Source organism: Leopardus geoffroyi, chromosome D4, assembly GCF_018350155.1.
Source record: "Leopardus geoffroyi isolate Oge1 chromosome D4, O.geoffroyi_Oge1_pat1.0, whole genome shotgun sequence".
In the NCBI taxonomy this organism is placed as follows: Eukaryota; Metazoa; Chordata; class Mammalia; order Carnivora; family Felidae; genus Leopardus; species Leopardus geoffroyi.
Genome location: NC_059342.1, coordinates 43,228,496 through 43,245,227, shown reverse-complemented (window position 1 = coordinate 43,245,227; position 16,732 = coordinate 43,228,496). Strand labels below are relative to the sequence as shown.

General features: G+C 39.2%; 1 protein-coding gene and 1 long non-coding RNA gene across 7 annotated transcripts in view; one reads left to right on the top strand and one right to left on the bottom strand.

The window, feature by feature from the left end:
- ADAMTSL1 (ADAMTS like 1) overlaps window positions 1-16,732 on the bottom strand; it is an 884,660-nt gene that overhangs the window by 574,830 nt on the left and 293,098 nt on the right. The window lies entirely within an intron of this gene.
- Window positions 4,155-7,825, top strand: LOC123592573. The gene is made up of 3 exons (XR_006709842.1): window positions 4,155-4,878; window positions 5,241-5,244; window positions 6,286-7,825. It is a non-coding gene; the product is annotated as an uncharacterized LOC123592573 (long non-coding RNA).

Genomic DNA, 16,732 nt, shown 5'->3' with positions numbered 1-16,732 from the left:
TCCCTAGAGGGCGATACAGAGTGAACAATGGCTGAATCCCGTCCCCCGCCTCCCCTCAAATTCTGCCTGCTTCCCCAGGTATGTTCTAGTGTACCTGGCTCATGGCCTAGAAAGGTTCAAGGAATAAATGATAAAAACAATAACAACTTTTAGTAGAAAAATTACATTTAATTTTGCTTTGTCTTAACCAAAAGATGCCTCAAATACAAAGTTTGAAAATTGATAAAGGAAGAAACAGTATATCATTAAGCATTCAAGCTCTAGGTAAAATAGAATAGAACAATTTATTGGGGTTACAAAATCTTGTCAAATGCAGCAGAGTACAACACAAAAAGAGATTCACTTGATTACCTAAGTTTTTCTAAATACCCACATTTTCATTTATATGACATAGAAGTATATCAGATATATGTATCTCAGAGGCAGTCTGTATTAGGTTTCTGTACAAGAGGACATTCTAGATGTATAAGATTTAGATAGTGATTTTCCTCTGTGGAGCTCAAAGTGTTTTATCCATAACATTTATATAAAAAGCACCAAACCCCTCCCAGAAAGCCAAAAGCAGCTCAGATAAATAACAGCACAGAGTATGAGAACAGTGAGAAAAAAGGACAGAAATGTAGATATGCAAACGGATCTAAAAGTGCCAATGTGGAATAAATCAATCATTTCTGCACACAGTGTCTTTAAACACCACTGTCACGTTGTCACTCCTGAGCTAGCAAACAGATATGCCAAGTCAGGTCACTCCACTTGGGTATGTGGCAACACAGGGTAAATGGTGCTAATTCCAGGGATATAATTCCAGGGTGGCCCACCTCCCATATTGACGGGTTCATAGACTGCCATGGAGGACGGACGTTATGATACATGACCTCTTTTGTACCTGAGGGGTAAAAAATTAAAGGTTAACATAAAGTGATATTTGTTTATTATCTAGGTCTGTTTTCACTTGGAGACATAAAAATGTTGCTAATAATTTAGTAGGTAGTTTTAAAATTTATAGGATAAATGTCAGCCTCTAGAAGAAAGAAATGCTCCTCGCATTGGAGTGAATATGAAAATTTTTAACATACAATTACTTTTGTAATTATAGATGCACATAAATGCAAAATTTTCATTAACCATACCTTTTATGACTCTTTAAGATAAAAGATGAATTACATTATGGCAACTGAATTGCATTGAAATGTCAAGAATATCAACTGTTTGCATTGCATTTTGCATTTTCCAAAATATATATGAATGATGTGTACGTTTTTCTTCACAGTCTCCTGAAAATATATCAAAAGTTTTAATTTGATTTCTGTGCTTCTGAAATAAATTAACTTGATAGATCTAATCTTGGCTGTATGAATACATATTGAATTTAGGAGACAGACTTGTAGTTTCTTATCTCTTTGAGCAACCTAAAAATAACAACTGGATGGAATTTCTCCCCAACTTTGATGAAAAGTACAAACACATTTTCCATCATTATCACAGGAAGGGGAAGTAGGTCTCAGTACAGCTAAGGATGAAATGGCATTTGATGCGAACAGTAAGAGCCTTTTCATTCAGAGATATTCAACCTGGTCCTGGAATCTGACATGTACAGATGTAGCCAGACACATGAGTGTGTCAATGGCTGTGTCAAAACACCACGGGTTAATCTAGGGTGAGGGTGCTGATTACTTAGAATATAAACAGAAAAGCAGCAATCACTATGAGGGCTTCAAAAAAACCATTTCCATTAGAATCTGAAAAGATCAAAGTTAAAGACTCTGGACTTCTTTTCCAAGAGTAGAAACCTGGCAACAGTACCATCCCACTCACGAACATATTCTTCCTTAATTTCAAGAAATGTGATCATGAACAACAAATGCTAAAAGCAAGGGAACAGAGAACTAAACCCCAAAGACAGGGAGAAATTCCCAGACGGAGGATGACAAAGTCTTCAGGGCCTTCATCTTGGTCTTTCTGCTCTGTCTTGATCTTGGCTGAGATCTAGAGTAGGCAGAGCAGGGAGTCAGCTCCACCCTTGAAATATGGGCATAGAATCATGCTGCCTGGAGTCAACAGCTGTGCAACTGTAGGTGAGTTACACAACCTCTCAGCTTGTGTAGGTTTTTTTGTCCTCACAAATAAAATGGAGATATTAACACTACATACAGGGTTGTTTCAAGATAATCCCTTAGTACTTGCCTGGTACTCACAAGTACTAAACATTCTATGAATTGTTAGAACTAAAACCTGTGTAGGTACACAGTGTGAGCTCCAGAGGCACATGAAAGAAATCAATGACATTTAAAATATGCCTCATGAGATGGAGGTAGTAACTAACTTTACAGTGAAGAAATATGGAAAGTGCTACCTCAGCCAAATGATCAAAGTTAACATCATAAGCGATGTCTTGTTGATGGCAGGTACTCTTGACCTGATGTGAAGGGGAGGGCACGCCCTTCTGTGCTCTTCCTACCATGAACTCTAATATTAGCCTGGCCATGAAAAAATCATCAGACACACTCAAATTGCAGAAATTCCACAAAACACCTGACTAGGTACCAAATACTGTCAAGGTCATGAAAAACAAGTAAAGTCTGAGAACCTCTCAGAGCCAAGAGCGTCCTAAGGATACATGATAACTCAATATAATGTAGTATCCTGGATGGGATTCTAGACCAATAAAAGGTATTAGGGGAAAACTTGGGAGATCTGAATAATGTTAAGAATTTAATTAGTAATAATGGACTAACATTGGTTTCTTATTTATGGCAAATGTACCCCATAGTAATATAATGTGTTGGCCACAGGGTAATTTAGGTGTGAGATATATGGAAACTCTGTACTAACTTTGCAATGTTTTCATGAATCTAAAACTATGCAAAAATAAAACATTTATTTAAAAATATGCTCCATGGAATATTTGGCACTTGAGCTATTGTGGCAACATGTCTGACACCTTTCATAGAAGACTGGGAAGGGGCAATGGTGGGATTGCCTGAGGACAAACCTATTTCTAAATTGTGTACAGGCAAACATTTTATACTTCGCTGTATTAAATGAGTAAGTGCGATGCTATATTCTTAAATACTACTAGAGTGTGGTTAATTGAATGTTCATTCAGCCAAGTCTAGCTCACTTAAACATTAAATCAAATGAGAAGGACTGTCAGTCTTGGTACATGGAAACTGAAGCCAGGCAAAGTGGGAATCAAGTCTTGGCCTTGTACTTACACTGTTTACATTTTAGGAGCACACCGATGTTTAGTTTCTCTATCAAATAGGTTTACTTATGTGTGGGAAGTACTAACCCACATATACACAGTATCTAAGACTTGAAGATGCCCAAGAAATGTCATTTTCCTCCTTTTCTACTTCTATGTTCAGCTGCTACCATCCGACTGCCTCTCTGACATCTCTGTTTGGATGTCTTCCAAATATCTCAAATTTAACAGGTTTCAAACTAAACTCCTGATTCATCTTACACCCCCTCTCACACTCCTTCTCCTGCCAACATGTTTTTCTCCTAGATTTCCCCAGTTCAGTAAATGGCATCACCAGCCCACCAGACACCCAGGTGCTCTTGCCAGAAATGTAGGAGTCATTTTTGTTTCCTTCCTTTTTCTCACACACCTTCCACTTTCAACACTTCAGCAAGTCGTGTCCTCTCCACCTGTGAGATATTTCTCAGATCTGTCCATTTCTCTCCATCTACCTTGCCACCAGCCTGTTCCAAATCATTAGTGCCATTAATGGGTCTTCTCGTTTCTGCCCGTCACCATCAAGTACAGTTTTAAAAGCATTCATTGGGGGCATTTCATTTCCATTCTTAACAGATTTCAAGGATTTCTCCTAAATTGTAGAATAAAATGCCATGGCAAACCACTCTTCCTGTCACTGGCCATCCAGTGCCATATGGACCTTTCTCAGTCTCTTGTGCTACTCCCTCTTTTGGGAGTGCTATTGCCCTAGTGTGTCCCATAACGGCCTACTTCCCAGCCTGTAGGGATTGATGGCTTCTCTCTTACATCATCCTTTCTCATGAGATTCTTAAGGGCTGTTTTCCCTCTCTCATTGTTCCTTGTTCATTTTCTTTATAGCAGTTCACATCTCATAATGTTTTATCTCTTTGTTTGCTGTCTGTCTCGCCTCACAATTTTGTAGGCTTTCAAACCCAGTGTCTAGAAAAGTTCCTGGCATACAACGGGTCCCCAGTTTATTGAATGAATGAATGAGTCTGTAAGTAAGGTATCTTTTAATTCTCTTGAAAAGCACCATAACTATGTAGACTCACAGTATGATCCTAATTTTATTTAAATCAATCTTATGATGCAGACCTATAAATAAAGACAAAATTCACCAACATATTTACGGCTATTACCTCTTACTTATGGAGTGAGAGGTTACCTTATTTTTCATATTTCTGTATTTTCCAATTTCTCTACCATGAATATTACCTTGATGCTAGAAAAGAAATTTTATCTTATGCTAAAATATAGAAGAAAGAAGTCAGGGTAAAAGAAAAAGGTGCTCTCTGGGTAAGCGAACCTGTGTGTGTGTGTGTGTGTGTGTGTGTGTGTGTGTGTGTGTGTGCGTGCGCGCGCGCGCACGCGCGCTGCAATCTAAGGCGGTTCTTATTATCTTATTCTGTAAATACATGGTTTCTGCAGTCTGAAGCTATTGTTTTAATTTCAGTACTGACAAGCTCTCTGTGCAACAAAGGGAAATCTAGCAGAGTTTCCTTGGATGAGAAACAGAGATGGTGATAATAATGACCGCCCTACCTTTGTCTTTTGGGAATTATAAAATACCATAAAAATTTACCTGTCATAATCCACCTCTAGTCTACCAAACTCTAGTGCTAACCAAAACTTTCCAGAGGAGATGAATATATTCTGTTTATAAAATATGTTAATATACTGAAATACGAAAGCAGTTTTTCTCTGTAACCACACTGGCCTTTCTAACAGTTACTGTATACTTAAGCAAGATGCTGTTTCTCTAAATATAGATGGCAAAAAGCACTGAGATAATAGTGACACTGCTGTCATATAAACTCAGAAAGAAAGATAGCCCTGGTGACCCAAACATTCTATTAGACAGGATGACTCAGAGTGGAAATAGTAGGAATGTGAGTGAGCCAAACAAACCCTAGAAGTCTGACTATAAATATGTATTCTGTCCAATTCATTCATTCGGTCAAAAAATATTGAGCGAGGGGCGCCTGGGTGGCGCAGTCGGTTAAGCGTCCGGCTTCAGCCAGGTCACGATCTCGCGGTCCGTGAGTTCGAGCCCCGCGTCAGGCTCTGGGCTGATGGCTCAGAGCCTGGAGCCTGTTTCCGATTCTGTGTCTCCCTCTCTCTCTGCCCCTCCCCCGTTCATGCTCTGTCTCTCTCTGTCCCAAAAAATAAATAAAAACGTTGAAAAAAAATTAAAAAAAAAATATTGAGCGAGCTTCAACTGGGCACTAGGCATTTTTCTGTGCCCTACACATGCAGCAATGAAAAAAAAGAACCAACATAATACCTTCGTGGAATAAACAAGATAACTGAATAAGGTCTATAGAAGTGGTAAATGGAGAAATATAAAACAAGCAACGGAGAAGGAGATGGACAGTTACAGCCCAGAATAGGAAGTTGTGATTTAAATATGGCAGTCAGAGAAGGCCAAAAAGTCAAAAAGGCAACCTACCAAAGAGGATTGGAATTGGGCAAAGGGGCAAACAATGAGGATATCTGGGGAAGAGTAGCCCAAGTAGAGGAACAGCCAGTATAAAGGACCAAGAAGACATATTTGGGGAATATTAAAAAGAAACTGGTATGGCTAGAGCAGAGTGAGCTGGAAAAGAATAGAAGGGAAAAAAGTCAGGGAGGAAACAGGAGACTGGCTTCCACAGAGCCCTATGGCCACTGTTGCAACTATGGCTTCTAACTTCTAACTTAGAGTGAAATCAAGAGCCAAGGGGTGACGTGACCTGACTCGCGTTTTGACAACATCACTCTGTTACACTATGGCTACTGTCCTGAAAACAAGCTTCAGGGGCAAAGGTAAGGGTAGAAGCACAGAAACCCATTAGGAGACTATTGCCTCTTTACAGAGGTGCTCTTGGGTTAGATCACAGTGGTAGTGGTGTGGGTAAAGGTGGCAAGATTTAGGATACATTTTGAAGGTAGAACCAATAGGAGTTGCTGTAGGCCTGGCCAAGATGAGTCAAATATGACTTGAAGGGTTTTGAATAGAGTGGCTACAAACTGGCATAGGGAGAAGGTCAGGAGTTCAATTAAGTTCAGCTGGAGATCTCTAGTAGCTATCCAAGTGGAGCTATCAGGTAGGCAGGTGGGTACACCAGTTTGGAATTTAGGGGAGAGGTTCAGAGCAAGTGTTTCAGCGTATTAATCATATCTAAAGCCATGAGACTGGCTGAGATCCCAAAAGTACGCATGTAGATAAAGAAGTAATCCAAGTTTTGAGACCTGGATGTGAGAAGAAACAAGCGAAAGAAACTTAGGAAGAACAGCCAGGGAAGCAGAAAGAAAACCAAGAGAATGGTTGTCCTGGAAGCCAAGTTCAAAAGGATTCCTTGGAGGAAGGATATTGGTCAACAGGTCAAATGCTACTGCCAGGTCACAGAATATGCAATTGGCCATGAGGCGTAACAATGTGGAAACCACCGGTGGGTGACCTTGACAAGGATAGTTTTGGTGGAATGGTGAGGATGAAAGCCTGACTAAAATGAGTTTAAGGGAGGAAGGGATGGATAAAAACGGAAATCGTGATACAGAACATGTTTGGAAGGTTTGGTATGAAAGGGTATAGAGGAGTAGACAGCAGGCAGAGTGGGAAGTGGTTATTTCCAAGTAGTTCTCCTGAAGGAAAAGCAGAAAAATTGCCTGGGGTTACAAATAAAAAAGACATCAAGACTGGTAGAGGTGGTGCTGGGAAGTCTGGTGTAAGGAAGCTTTGCTCAGTCTGGTGAGAAGGTCCAAGAAAGGAAGTGGTACACTAACAGTTAAACAAAATTGACAAATGGTGCCTGGTTGGAGACTAGGAAAATGTCTCAGAGAAGGAGAGTATGAGACATAAATGTGTATTCCGGATTAGTGAATTTCATCAACATACAAAAATCAATTGGTATGATATACCACATTAACATATTGAAAGATAAAAACCACACAATTATCTCAACAGATGCAGAAAAGGCACTTGACAAAATTCAAAACCTCTTCATCATAAAACCTCTCAACAAACTACGTTTAGGAGGAAGTTACTTCAACAGATTGGTAAATTTCAGCCTTTCAACTCTAATTTAGTACAAACTATGTTCCCAGTCACTTTCAGGAGAATAGACATAATTTTAACATCTATTGCCTAAAATTTATGACAAAAGGTTACCACAAGTTCAGTAATCCTTTTATTTGAATTTGTGTTTTATGAACTAATCAAAATACTGTTTGACAAAAAAGTAGTGAATATATGTTTGAAACATTCCATATTATCCTTCCAGGCTACAGATGACACGTAATATACATATGGCTCTGTGGATCCCTCTTGCAATAACTCCTCTCCAGATTTTAGGGAAGATGGATTTTTTGGTACATCCTCTCCCTTAAGTCTCACTCATATGTCCATATTTTCATACTTATTGAGCACCCATTATGTGCCAGGACACTATTCATCTCCATTTTCCCCTTTGGATTCTATGTTCCTGTCATGTGAGGGCAGCTCCTTAAGTATTCCATTATCTGTCTGGCTTCCAGATCTTTCCTTACATTGTTCTTTGCCTGAAGAGGCCCTTTCTCCACTTCTCTCCCAGTCAGCTTCCAACTATTATTCTGAACTCTACAGAGACAACACTATCTCTGGGAAGTTTCATTAAGGGTGACAGTATTTGCCCTTGGCATGGAGAAGAAAAATGGGGGTGTAAACCAAATGGAGGCTCAGGTATCCATCAGCTACTCCTTCCCAAAGCCCTGGAGTTAGTCCTGGTCCTTCTATTCATGTGTGCCCATAAACAACTTCTCTAGACATGGAGATTCAGACCATATGAAGTGTTAAGATCTGGAAGACATTACAGAGCCAGATGACAATGCAGAATATTGTAAGAGCTTGAGAAGAATGTAAAGCAGATGGGAGGTCAAAAAGTACAAACTCCCAGTTACAAAATAAATAAGTCCTAGGGATATAATGTACAGCCTTGTGACTATAGTTAATAATACTATACTGTATATTTGAAAGTTGCTTAGAGAGCCTTAAAAGTTCTCATCACAAGAAAAAAAAATTGTAACTGTGTGGTGATGGATAACTAGACATATTGTGGTGATCGTTTTATAATATATACAAACAATGAATCATGTTATGCACCTGTAACTAATATAATTTATATGTCAATTATAATTCAAGAAAAATAAATAGATACATATACACATATATACATACATATATACATACAAAAAGCAGATGAGGTACTAGGGAAGGCTTGGAGGGAAAATTGAGATTTGTCCAAGAAAGTAACAATTTTTTTGTGCTTTGAAGTGAGGATTAAATGAGATGGTACATTTAAAACAATCTGTAAAGCAATGGCATCTAATAGGTATGCCATGAAAGATATCTCTCTGGTGATGAGGTCAACCACTACATACTGGTAGGGAGGCAGTGATAAATTTATTATTTTTTAAATGTTTTTACTTATTTTTGAGACAGAGAGAGACAGAGCGTGAGCAAGGGAGGGGCAGAGAGGGAGGGAGACACAGAATCTGAAGCAAGTTCCAGGCTCTGAGCTGTCAGCACAGAGCCCGACACAGGGCTCGAACTCACAGACTGTGAGATCATGACCTGAGCTGAAGTTGGACGCTCAACCAACTGAGCCATCCAGGCACCCCAGAGCAGTGGTAAATTTAAACACAAAAAGGCCCGTTACAAAGACAGAAAGGGGGATAGATAATCATGGATGAATGTATTAAATAGACAAGGACCTAGAAACACAAAAGGATGGCTAAGATTTGCAAAAAAAAAAAAAAAAAAAAAAAAAAAAAAGGCTAAAAATACTCAAAGGTGGTTGTTTATTATGCCAAGATCAAGGAAGTAGCCCAGTAAGGAAGCAAACCCTTGTTGTTCAAAGCCAATGATTTAAGCTTAAGGGAATAACAGAAGAATAAAAACGGGACTATTCAATTCCAACACTACATCTGTTTCCCAAGAGAGAAAATAGAAGGAATAGAATTTGCCTTTATGTAAGAACAAAGGTTCAAGCAGACTAAGAGGACTTGGGTTTTGCATTGGTCAAGAGTGGGAGTGAGGGTTGGGGACAGGATTTTTTTTTTTTTTTTTTTTTTGTAAATAAAGGAGTCTCTAGTCTTACCATTTCCTCCTTCCTCAAGGCCCTGTTTTTTGGTCCATTTATATCATGTGCCTATAGCCAACCTTTCTAGAGTTTGGAATACAAGCCACACATGTACCATCATCAAACCTTAAGGTCTGGAAGACTTTTTTCCTATTTCCACCAGGCAGCAAGAGCTGAAGACAACATCCTCTTTCTAAGAAAGAAAGATTTGTTGTATCCTTCACTGATATTTTTAGTAACTTCTACATGGATATATTGTTACCCAATCCATGGTATTTAGGTGGAGCATGACTTTTGGATTTTATTTCAGTGGTGTTATTGTTTAGTCATTTGTAAACTGGACTGGAAGAGTTGACTCCTTGAACAACGCTTCTATGGTAAAATGGAAAAATATGCTCTGAGTTCCAAAAACTGATTTCATTATTCTTTCAGTAACTTACTTAATCAACATGCCTTGATCCCTGTCTATAGGCCAGGCTCTGTGATTTAAAATGATTTAAAAATGAAAGAAGACACAGAACTGTCAAGGAGTTACCAACCACACCTTTTACTGCCTCATTCTAAAACAATTATAACGTATTTTATTATATAATCCATTCCATATAAACATGCTGTGGCAATGGAGGAGATAGAGTGATCAGTGCTCTCTGGGGTGTTAGGGAAGGTTTCAAGGACACTTGCAAGCTAAGTCTTTAAGAGGCAGCCAAGAACCTAAAGAGTATTTTAGGCATAAACTCCTACATGAAAAAGACACAGAGGTTAAACATACAGGCACAGTTGCTTCCCATTTATGGAATAGACTGCCACCTTGCATAGGGTTGGGCCTAGGTAAGTGAGCTATGGGCTTAAAAATAACTTGGAACAACTTATTTCTAGGTTAAAGACCATTGCCACATGAATGAGTAAGAGAGGCTTACCTCTATTGAGTTTACAATCTGCACACAACATGGGAGGACACCCTGAACATACCTCTACTACAGCGTTATCATATGATCATCTAATAATTAATTGCTTTCCTATATATTCGCTCTCATTAAGATGAGAATCCACTGAGAATTGGAGGTTTGATTCCTCCTAGACTCCTCTTGTATAATGCCTGATACATAGTAGGTGTTCAATAAATCACTGCTGAGTTTAAAAATGGATGACAATGTAAAATTTGTGATTTAGGATAGGCATAAAACAGACGAGGGGTAGGGAAAATGAGAGAAAAATAGCTATTTTGTGCTTTTTAAAAAAATGCTTATTCATTTTTGAGAGACAGAGAGAGACAGAGTGTGAGCAGGGGAGGGGCAAAGAGACAGGGAGACACAGATTCCAAAGCAGGCTCCAGGCTCCAGGCTCCAAGCTGTCAGCATAGAGCCTGACGTGGGGCTCAAACCCACAAACCACGCGATCACAACCTGAACCCAAGCCGAACGCTGAACCGACTGAGCCATTCAGGCGCCCCCGCTATTTTGTGCTTTTAAGTATGGGTATCGTTTTCTTTCTTTTTTTTTTTTTTTAATTTTTTTTCAACGTTTATTTATTTTTGGGACAGAGAGAGACAGAGCATGAACGGGGGAGGGGCAGAGAGAGAGGGAGACACAGAATCGGAAACAGGCTCCAGGCTCTGAGCCATCAGCCCAGAGCCTGACGCGGGGCTCGAACTCCCGGACCGCGAGATCGTGACCTGGCTGAAGTCGGACGCTTAACCGACTGCGCCACCCAGGCGCCCCATGGGTATTGTTTTCTTAGGAAAAACTGGATGGGTTAGAATCTGGATATGACTTCTAGGTAAAGAGAATAACAGTGATGAAAACAAGGAAGCATGAAAGGTGTGTGAGGACCAATGAGAAATCTAATGGGGCCAGAATTTAATGTATGCAAGCAGGGGTGCATTATTACTTCCATGGCCTTAGGCCCTTTGCATTTGTGGGCCCATTCCTCCATTAAAAACCATATTAAAAATGATATTTTACAACTGTGTTGGTATAAAGCTAAATGTATTCAGGCTGAATTCATGACTGTTATTACCATTATATTCACTTCTTCCTTCTAATTTTAAAATACATTAAAATTACAATACTTTCATGAACCCCTAAGAGCATCTTGGGTCCTGGCACTGCACTATTACACCCGGTGGTTAAGTTGACCCTATGGATAAACTGAGCAGGAGGAGATAAATCTGGAAAGATGGTGATGGCTGAATGAGAAGAGTTTCAAATGCTATGCTAAGGCTGGTGCAGACTTAACAAACAGGGGAGAGACATGGTTAGCATCCTGAGAAGAAAGAATAGAAATAAAAATGTCCAGACATAGACGGAAGCCTCTTGAAACCAAAGACTAATCAAGATATGATTGCAACCATCTAGGAAAGATGGAGAAGACCCTTAGCTGGTAGAAAGCATGAGGAGGATGAACCAAAGAGCAATTGGAGGAAACAGAAACAGTAACAACCATGCTAAGTGAAAAAAAAAACATCACACAGAAAAACACAAATACTATATAATTTCATTATATGTGGAATATAAAAAGATGAACAAAACAGTAACAGACTCATAAATACAGACAACAAACTGGTTGTTTCACAGGGGAGTGGGATGGGGGATGGGTGAAATAGGCGAAGGGGATCCAAAGGCACGAACTTCCAGTTATAAAATAAATGGGTCATGGATATATAATGTGCAGCACAGGGAATATAGACAATGACATTGTAACAACTTTGCATGGAGGCAGATAGTGACTAGATTTACGGTCGTGATCATTTCCCAATGTGTGTCAAATCATTATGTTGTCCACCTGAAACTAATATAATTTTGTAGGTCAACCACAGGAAAAAAAAAAAAAAAAAAAGACATTCTCTTTAGCTTTCTGCTGTTACTTTGACCCCACTACCAGTCTCTTTATAAGAGGCAGGCACAACTACAGAAAACATAGCTGGGTGCCTATCAAACATAAACCTTTATTCCTGAAACATAAATTTTACCGTAAAATCAGCACCCATAGTAAATAATTACGAGTATATAATTACAAAGAGAAAAGGAGAGATCAGACATAAACATAACTGAATAATACGCCTTCAATTCACAAATATATATTTTCACATATACCTTAGGCAAGAATAAAGCAAACTAATTGTCTAGGGATTTTAGCTAAACTATGCAAAATAATCATTTCAACTGCCCAGGAGCCAAACTCAATTTTTGTCTTTTCTTCATTAATCATCCTTAGCATTATTAAAAATGTTTCTAAACAAAGCAATATTTCTACTGAGCTAGTATTATAGAAACTCAGTAATTAAGATAATTGAGGATCACCTGAATGGATCATGGTTCAGCATTTTTTAATATTTTAGAAAAACGTGATTTATGGTTTTCAAATATAAAGAATAATTCACACTGTGCTAACAAGAAATTACCTTGTAGAAAGTTTTTAATGAAGATATATCTAATGGATAAATATGTATTTTTTGTAAACATCAAGTTTTAAAAAGACTCACATTATTTATTTCTATTACAGAGAAACTTGTTAGGAAAACGTGAGTTTTTCCCTAGCATAACGATGTAAAAATAATGACTCAATGGATTGTCATGAATGAGGTTTTACTTTATGTCTATGCTTCTTCCAAACTATGTTAACAATTCGAGCTACAAAATGTCTTTTGCTTTTCAGCCAGGTCTCCAGAAATTTGGTGCCTCATTTTGGGAGAAGGCATCTATTAAGACACACTCAACGCCTGGACCATCATGGAAGCAGGGGTGGGAGCTGGGGCTGGGGAGTAGGGGTGGGGGGATGGGAAACAATAGGCTCTTGTGACATCAAATGTCACAGTGTCCGAGGACTTCATATTTCTTCAGAGCCTATTGACTGTTAACTTAGGTTTACTTTATCTTTTAAATTTGTAATGTTTATTTTATTATTTTTGAGAGAGAGAGACAAAGCTTGAGAGGAGGAGGGGCAGAGAAAAAGAGGGAGACACAGAAACAGGCTCCAGGCTCTGAGCTGTCAGCACAGAGCCCGATGCGGGGCTCGAACTCACGAACCGTGAGATCATGACCTGAGCCAAAGTCAGACCCTTAACTGACTGGGCCACCCAGGTACCCCTTAGGTTTACTTCTAACAAGCTTATTTATCAGGTTTCCTATCCCAGGGCAGTTTAAGAAACGGCAAGTGAGTAGTTTATAGGAACAGATTTATGTACTTTAAAATGATGGGAAACTTAGAAAAGGCTTTATTCATGAAGATGTTCATAATGAGGTATTTGTGATAGTAAAATATTGGGGAAAATTTCAACAAAAAAAAAGAATGAAAAATAAATCACAAAACACCAATATGACAGAATGGTATATGCTTATTAAAATAATTATATGGTATTAGTCTTATGTCATACATCATTAAATGAAAAAAGTAGGTTATAAGATTGCCAACTGTATCCAGGGTTCAATAGTGGACATGTGATCAGTCATGCACTCCACACCCACCTATGGTAATAGTATTAAAATAAGAAAACACATATGCAAATGAGGCAACAATTAGAAGCATGGTCACTTATGCCCTAGGTATTCGACTTTAGAGGAAGGTCTGAGAAGTTAATAAATACTATAAAAAATGATGTAATGAAATTGGAGAACTTAAATTAAATATAAAACATACTTTAAAGCCTGACAGCATGAGTCTACTCCAAACTTTAAAAAAAGTTTTCCTTTTTGCCACTCACTGATCAATTCTATGATAATAATAAATAATGCAATTGTTTAACTGAGTTCTTTTAACAGTATTGCTTTCTGGACCATGATTTCAGAAAGGGAGAAGCTCCATCTCCCTAGCGCCCTTTGTCAGTTGACAGGAATTCTGATGGGGTCTCTTCAGCTTGCTGGGTATAATGCTCTCCCTTTCCTTTTGCTGGCCCAAGAGGGCAGTCTCCATAGATGGGGCACACACGGACAAAAATCATAGAAATATAGGTCATTAAATATAGGAAAAGTAGCTTTATGTAAATAAACCAACCTTGAGACTATCATTAATCCAACTGCCATTTACTGTGCACTTACTATGTATTGGGTGCATCACTGCATTTTTTTTAATGTTTATTTATTTTAGAGAGAGAGCATGAGTGGGGGAGGGGCAGAGAGAGATGGGGACAGAGGATCTGAGGCGGGCTCTGTGCTGACAGCAGAGAGCCTGGTGTGGAGCTCGAACTCATGAACCATGAGATAATGACTTGAGCTGAAGTCAGACGTTCAACTGATTGAGCCACCCAGACACTCCTAACTTCACTGTATTTGATTCAATACAATAGCTGATATTTGTATTGATAACCATGAGTCCATATGCACAAAACAACAACAACAACAACAACAACAAAAAAACAAATAGTGTTTAGCCAATTCTATTTAGGAGAGAAGGGGTTTCAGGTCACGATCTCACAGTTCATGAGATCGACCTCTACACTGGGCTCTGAGCTAACAGCCAGAGCTTGCTTGGGATCCACTCTCTCCCTCTCTCTCTGATTCCCCTCCTCCCCCAGAACAAACAAAGAAACAAACAACTATTTTAAAAAGTGAGTGAAGTTTTTCACTGGTGAAGAATTCAGCCATCAGCCACATTTTTTCTGGAAATCCCACTTTTTCTAGTGAAGCCCAAATCCATGGGGCACAATGACCAAAAAGTCAGATGCAAATGACTTTTGTAATTAACAGGAGAGCTGATGGGGCAAGAGAGCCAAAGGTGAATGCATATGAACCAACACTACATTTTAGACATCCCCAGTCGTGTCTATGACTGTCCACACATCTCATTAGAGATACATGGTGGTAAGAAGTAGGGAAATGGAGATCAACTAGCTAAGTCTTTTGAAAAGCGCAAGGCTTTCATGTTCTAGAAAGCAAGAAATCCAAGATCCTAAGATTTCTAGAGCAAGAGATGGTGGGGAGAAGAGTGAGGGTGGTGCTATTCCCTCAGAGCTACAAGAACCATTTGCATGAGAAGCGCCCAGGAAGAAGAGCCATGGTGATGTCCTAGAAACAACACATGAGCTAAACAATGAACTTCTCTGAGCCTGTTTCCTCATCTAACTTCACAGGGCTGTGATGAAGAACAAGTGGTATAAAGACACAATACGTGAAAGCACCTTAATAGCTATCATTATCGTGGAGCTCAATGAATGTCTTTCTAATTGGGAAAATAAACAACAACAACTAAAAACAGACAGTGTGACATGAATGCCTCTCAGGACAGATGTCCTAATTGGACCCTTCTCTCTTTCTTTAAGGTCCAGATTAAATGCCATTTCCCTAGAGAGACTTCCTTAATCATCTATCTAGAGCAAATGTCTGTTATTCTCTACTTGGATTTCTACTGGATTTCCTAAAGCCCTATCTCAACTCTCAACAACCTAATGAGGTGGCACTAATAGTACTCCCATTTTAAACTTGAGAAAGTGATGGGGTGCCTGGATGGCTCAGTCGGTTAAGCGTCCGACTTCGGCTCAGGTCATGATCTCAAGGTCCGTGAGTTCAAGCCCCGTGTCGGGCTCTGTGCTGACAGCTCAGAGCCTGGAGCCTGTTTCAGATTCTGTGTCTCCCTCTCTCTCTGCCACTCCCCTGTTCATGCTCTGTCTCTCTCTGTCTCAAAAATAAATAAACATTAAAAAAATTTTTTTTTAAAAACTTGAGAAAGTGGAGACCAAATCTGGCCACCCAGCTAATAGAGGATAAAGCCAAGTGTGAACAAAGCCAGTGTGATTCCAGCATTCTTGCTCTGAACTCCCATGCTCTACTACATAATCTAAAATTTGAATAAAAAATTGAAATTAACAAAAATATTAATATCTGGATTCATTATTCATCAAGAGGGTAGGGTAGAAGAGAGTGATAAAAGACTAAAGGGAAAAGCAAGAGAATTATGAAACGCTAGTCTTCTTGAAAGAAAAACAAAAAAGGAAGTCAGGAAGGATTACTACCTGAGGCCATAAGTAACTTGTTCCTGCTGCATGCTCAAATCGGTCTGGGAAAGTGCTGGCTCGTCCTGCCTTCACTGTCTTCGCTTCAGGGGCTTACCTGTCAGTGAGCTTGATGTTGCCGCCAACCTTCTAAACGGGGTGGTGTTGGCTCCCCTTGTATCTCATGCCTAAATTCTTCTCTTGTTAATACTCTTACATGTGTTTCTTTTGGAGGCGTACAATGCGAGTGTAAAAAAAATTAGTCTTGATGAAAGCTGTCCAATTAACAGCTATAAGCTGGCAGAATTTCTACTTCCAGCCATACCTGCAAGTTGCTTAATATGAAACACTGTGTAACTACGCCTCATGCTATTGCTTCAACCGTAAAGTCAACCTTGTTCTCCAAAACAGGGCACACCTGAGGGTGTGTAAGGAGTCCTGAAAAGGAACAACAAATGTTGGATCTCATTTTTTCACTTAGCATAAGCC